This window comes from Equus przewalskii, chromosome 20 (genome assembly GCF_037783145.1).
Source record: "Equus przewalskii isolate Varuska chromosome 20, EquPr2, whole genome shotgun sequence".
NCBI lineage: Eukaryota > Metazoa > Chordata > Mammalia > Perissodactyla > Equidae > Equus > Equus przewalskii.
Window position 1 is genome coordinate 3489158 of NC_091850.1, and position 6245 is coordinate 3495402.

The following is a 6245-nucleotide window of genomic DNA, read 5'->3' on the forward strand; positions in this document are numbered from 1 at the left end:
CCTGGCTTTCAGGCCACTGGACACTGGTCAGTTATCCTTGTGGGCGCACAGGAGAGAGTGGTTAAGACAGCTGAGGAACTGAACGCAGCCCGAATGCCAGAGTGCTGGGAGGCCTCGTCCCTGCTGTGACCGGGAGTGGGACGCCCTGGGTCGCTGACTCAGCGGGCTGGCCAGGACTGGGGGAGGGGGCTGCGTGTACCTGGCCGCCAGGCCGGGGCGCCTGGTCAGGGGAACACAGTGGGCAAGGTCCGGGGCCCAGGAGCAGTGAGGACGGGTCTCAGGCCAGCGCTTGTCAGGGCAGAGCTGTGGCGGCCTCAGCACTGAAGGAAGTTATGCGCTCAACCCTGAGGACACCAACAGGAGGCCTTGGCGGCCAGGGCTGGGACTACTGAGACGCAGGCTGCCTCTCATCTCCAAAGTCGGGCTCCCTCTGCGGCCAGGCAGCCTTCGGCAAGGTGGGTGAGCAGTGAGCACAAGGACCTCAAGCCTCCTGTCTGGCCTCCCCCGGGCCTCCCAGCCTTGGTGGGGCCCTGCACAGGGGACAGGCCTTGAGACGGGCAGGGCCGGGACAGAGCCCTTTTGTCATCCCTGAGGGGGCTGGGGAGCCACGAAGGGTGTGAGAAGGGGAGGTCGGCCAGGTGTGGCCCTCTGGGGTGAGCTTGGCCCAGGGACCAGGGAAGGAGGCCAGGAGGGGTCTGGGTGGGAACTACAGAGGCTGTGGGAAAAGCAGGTGGCATGTAGCCAGAAATGAGGAGGCAGATTGGCAGGATCAGGGTCCTGAGTGGACCTGGGATCAGGAGGGAGAGACATCGGGGCTCTGCCTGGTGACCAGTTCAGGGGCCCGGGAGCAGGCAAGGAGGATGGCCTGAGACCCAGGATGCTTTAGGCACATGTGGCACTGAGAGAGGGACACTCAGGGAACTTCAGGGCTGAGATTCTAGCAGGCAGGTCCCTTCCCAGCCTGCAGGCCTGCAGACCACATCATGGGGCATGCAGTCGGTATTCAGTAAGTGTTTGCTGGGAGACAGCCAAGAAGGCTGCACACACAGGGAGGTCCCGGCCCGGGGGCCGGGAGGGTTATTCAGCATGCATTGAGGCCTACTGTGTGCCAGCCCTGGGCTGAGCCTGCGATGCTACTGGGGACAAGTAGAGACCTGGACCTGTCCTCATGGAGCAACAATCCAGTGCAGAAGATATAGTCAGAAAAATGAATGTCTAAGTCTGAACAGAGCTATTTGGAAAGAAAAGAACTGGTTCTATGAGATCTTCTATTAAGTGGCCTGACCTCGGCTGGCGGAGCTGGGGAAGGCTCCTGGCGGGTAGCTGGAGCTAAGGGATGGAGGAACTGGGTGAAAGGGGCAGACATAGGAGAAGGTGCTCCTGGAAGAGGGCAGTGGACGTGCAAAGTCCAGCAGAGGGAACCAGGTGCACGTCAGTGGGACCAGACAGATCGAGAGGGGCCTGAGCTCCTATAGGGGTGGGGGCAGCGGGAGGGCCAAGATGGGGCAAGGTCTTGGCAAGGAGTTGGGGTCTTTTTCCTATTGGGCTGGGGGGGGTCACAGGAGGATTTGGAGAAGCCCCCTGCGGCCCAAATAGGGAGTTGCAGGAGGGTTGGAGGCAGGGCTGGGGGCCTTGGGGAGGACCCTGGGCAGCACCGGGCAGGGGTGCGGGGAGGAGAGAGGTGGGCAGACTTGGGGTGTCTTTGGACTGAAGGGATCAGTTGTGCTGAGGGAGAGACTGGCCATGGATCAAGTTGATGACCGAGGAGGTGGTAGCCTTCCCTCCTGGGGAGACATTTCCATGGAGCCCACAGCCTGGGGGCCACGCAGCCTCTCGCATAGTGGCCATCTCTCGTTGGTGGCGTGGGCCTTGGGCAGACACCCGTCATCTGGGGGCAGGACACAGCAGTGGGGAGGTGCTTGGGACTTTGCTGAGAGCCAGCCTGTCCCACAGAGACCATGGGGGGAACCTGGGCCCACCCTGTGCTGGCTGTGTGACTGGGACAGCTGCACACCCTCTCTGGGCCTCAGTCCTTTCAGCTACATGTTGGCATTGACGCCAAGAGCCAGGGTCGGGGAGCATTCACCAAGATGAAGTGTGAAGGGCAGCCACTGGCAGGGGCTCCTCTGTGCTCCTAGCAGCTGTCCAGCTCCCAGAGCCATCGCTCTGGCCTCAGCCCACTTTGTCCACCTGTGGGGCTGGCTGGAAGTGCCAGGTCCTCCCTGGGGTGGGACCATTCTGCCAGGTATGCTCCACGCTGTCTCCTGGAGGTCCTCAGTGGGACTGAGCGCCTGTTGCCCAAGGAGTCACCTGCAGGGCTCCCTCCCTCCTGGTCTTGGGTCCCCACCCCTCACTGGGGCTTTCTGGGGTCAGCTTCTGGGGGTCCCAAACTAAGACAGGCTCCAAAGCCACTACTGATAACGAACAGTTAGCAACTGAATGCCACGGGCCTGGATTGCTCATTCATCCTACAGCTGTTTAAAGAGGACTCCCCGCGGGGCTGGCCCTGTGGCTGAGTGGTTAAGTTCGCGCGCTCCACTGTAGGCCGCCCAGTGTTTCCTTGGTTCGAATCCTGGGCGCGGACATGGCACTGCTCATCAAACCATGCTGAGGCAGCGTCCCACATGCCACAACTAGAAGGACCCACAACTGAAGAATATACAACTATGTTCTGGGGAGGCTTTGGGGAGAAAAAGGAAAAAAGAATTTTTAAAAATCTTTTAAAAAAATAAAGAGGACTCCCCGCCCCACCACCCGGGCTTTGGGGAGGAGGGGGGCGGGGCAGAGCTGAACCTTTCGGCTCCCCCAGCTCTGCCCAGCGGCCCAGGCTGTAGGTTTGGGCTGTGGGTTGGGAGTGACGTGTATTTTGGGGGCAGACTGAGGAGAGCCAGGCCCACCCCAGCCAGCACTCGGTTTCAGGAGAGTTCTAAACTGCCCAGCTATGGGGCGAGGATTCCAAGTTGGCTTCTCAGCCCCTCCCTCCGCCAAGTGCCCCATAAACGTCAGGTAAGTCGCATTCTGCTCCTCCCCCACCCAGCCCCAGGTAGGCCCTCAGAGGCCCAGGTGGGGAGGAGTCTGCTAACTGGAGGACCAGGGCAGCTCCCCACCCACGCACACACCTCCTGGGCGTGGGCTGCCCAGCCTGCCCCTCCCGGGGCCTCCCACTCCAGCCAGGCTCAAAACGCTCCTCAAAAGCGCCAGCACATGCCAGCCTCCAGGCCCCGACCGGGCAGTGCCCTCTGCTGGAACGCCGGAGGTCTGGCCGGGGCCGTCGGTGGCTTAGGATGAATGTTCCCAGGGTAAGGGGGGACCAACCAGGGATGACTGAGTAGGTTCCTGATGCTGCCGAGGGAAACCCTCATTTCTAAAGCACCCACTATGCGCTGTCTTCAAGTCCAGACGGGTGATTCCCCTTTGGCCTCGCCACAACCTCAGGGGCCCATTTTGCAGATAAGGAAACTGAGGTTCAGTGCCCGCCCTGGGCCCTCGACCTATTGGCTTCTCCTTCAGCTTCAGCCCCCTTCGCCCACGGCCTGTTTCCTCCCGGACGAACTGAGCGAACAACCCCGAACATCTATTGAGCGCCGGTTGCATGCTGAGCGTCCAACCTGCTTCCTCAAAGTTCGTCCTCCCAACAGCCCACAATGAGTGGGTAAACTGAGGCACGGAGCAGTTAAAGAGCTTGCGCAAGCTGACACAGCTGGGAAATGAGGGGCCAGGTTTTGAGGAGGGGGCTCCACCCGCATCCATTGTACAGAGGGGAAAGCTGAGGTCCCGAGAGGTGAAATAACATGCCCGAGGTCACACAGCAAGGAGGTGCAAGGGCAGGTCTTGGGTGAGGCTATTCCTGTGTCCACTATATAGAGGGAGAAGGAGAGGCACAGAGAAGGTCAGCGGGATGCCAGGAGAAGACCTGAACTCGGGACGCACCTGGTGGGGCGGGGCTACTGGCGCCTGGTGGGCGGAGCCATGGGGGGAGGCTGGGGGCGTGGTTGCCCCATTTGGTGGGCGGGGCTGGTGGAGTTGCACCGCGCCTGCGCGGGGGAGGCTGTGCTGGGGCGAGGGTAGGCGGGGTGGCCGCGGGTGGTCGCGCGCTGCGGCGTCAGCTCTGGCAGCTCAGTGGAGCGGTCGCAGCAGGGGCTGCCAGGCCACGCCGTCCACGCTGGGGGAGGGGAAGAGGGCCTGGCCTCGGCTCCTCGTCAGGGAAATGCCGCCTCGATCTTCCCCTCCTGTCTGCGCCCCACTCCCCCTTGCCTCTCTAGGTCTCAGTCTTCACATCTGACAAATGGGTGCGCCGTACCCAAGCCAGAGGGGAGCTTTTGTGCACCAGAGCTGGTCCCTTCCCTGCGCCCCGGTGGCCTCAGAATAAAGTCAGACACCCCCTCCACCCTCACCTCCCTTCACTCTCTCCCTCAATCACTCCGGTCCAGCCACAGGCATCCCTGCTGGTCCTCACACAGAACAACACACCCATCTCAGGACCTTTGCACGTGCTGGTCCCTCTTCCTGAACCGCCTCCCCTCAGCTCTTCCTCCTGACTGGCTCCGGAGGTCTCAGCTCAAATGCCACCACCCTGGCCAAAGTAGCCTCCCCTCCCCCCAGTTTCAAATCCATGAGAGGAAAAAGGATGTAGGGTTAACTGGATAGTCATACAAAAAAGTGTAAAATCAGGTCTGTACCTCACCGGGTGTAGTAGGATAATTCCTAGTGGATCAGAGAGTCCTTGTAAATACGCACCCTACAGGCATTAGAAGACGACATGTGCATATTCCCCTACAGTCTGGGAATGGAGAGCACTTTCCTAGTGACCATTCAGAGCCCAGGAATAAGAAGGGAAAGTATGAATGTGTCTGTGATTGTGTAAAATAAAGCTTTTTCATGTCAACAGATATCATTAGTAATGTAAAGTGATAGATGATTGATGCGGGCTCGGCGAGCCGAGGAGTCGAAAGAAAGATTTCTTGGATTCTCAAGGTCTGGCAATAGTGCTCTTTTATTCAGAGAACAGCATGGAGAAGCATGGGGACAGGACCCATGGGCAGGAAGAGCTGCAGTGTGTTGAGGGTTAGAGCTAAATTTATAAGGCATAGGTGGGTGAATTATTTCTTTACAAGACAAAGGAAAGATCATGAAAAAAATTGTTAAAATGGTATCAGAGCAGGTTTAATCTGGTTATTGGGTGGTCCTATTAACTTTGGCAAGGAATCAGGTCGGATCAGGTCAGGACGTCCTATGCTTCCCAGAGGATGATATAGATCTGTACGTAGGGCAGGACGCCTTGAACTTTTCTCCCTGGGGCAGCCTTGATCCTCATCAATGATGAAGTAGGAAAAACCTTTGCAACTTGTATCACAGACAAAGGGTTAATATGCTTAATATATAGTTTCCAAAAATGAAGAAAATCAACTATGCTATGCAGAAAAATGGTAAAGATCACAGTAAATAAATGCAATAGCCCTGAAAACATGCTCAACCTCGCTCTAATAAGGGAAATGCAAATTAAAACTACACAGAGGGCACCCTCTTTGCTACCTTCTCTATCCCTTCCTCCTTCTTGCTGCCTGGAATGCAGATGTGACAGCTGGAACTGAAGCAGCCATCTTGGACCATGAGACATTAGGCATGGAGGCCAAGATAAAAGGAGGCTGAATCCAGAGGACTTTGTGTAGCAGTTACCATGTGTGCCCTGCACCATCTACCTCTGGAATTTTATAAGACAGAAACTAATTTTTCATTTTGTTTGGAAAAAACCCCATGGAGATAGAAGTGTGACCCTACATCCTTGGTAAGGCTGTGCAGAAACAGGTACTCTTGTTCATTGCTGGTGGGAATGTAAAATAGTATAACAGTGTGGTGATGGAGGGGAATGTGGAAGTACGTAACACATCTACGTGTTCATTTACCCTTTGAATCAGCAATCCTATTTCTAGGGCTCTATTCCAAAGACGTGTGCAAAATGCACAGTAATAACAGAGACTGGAAACAATCTAGAGGGGTGGGGGAATAAACTCCCCCTATACCCACCCAGCAGGGTGCATGGCTGTACCATGGAGTGAGGAAGAGCTCATATTACCAGAGTCATCGCAAAGGTCCGTTAGAAAGTGCTGGGAGCAAAGTAGAGAAAAGTTCATGTCCTATGTTGTCATTTATCGGATGGAGATTACAAATGTATATTCATGGGTTTATCTTTAAAATGGAAGAATAAACCTCAAAATTTTAAAGGAAGAAACAGGATGAAAGGGACA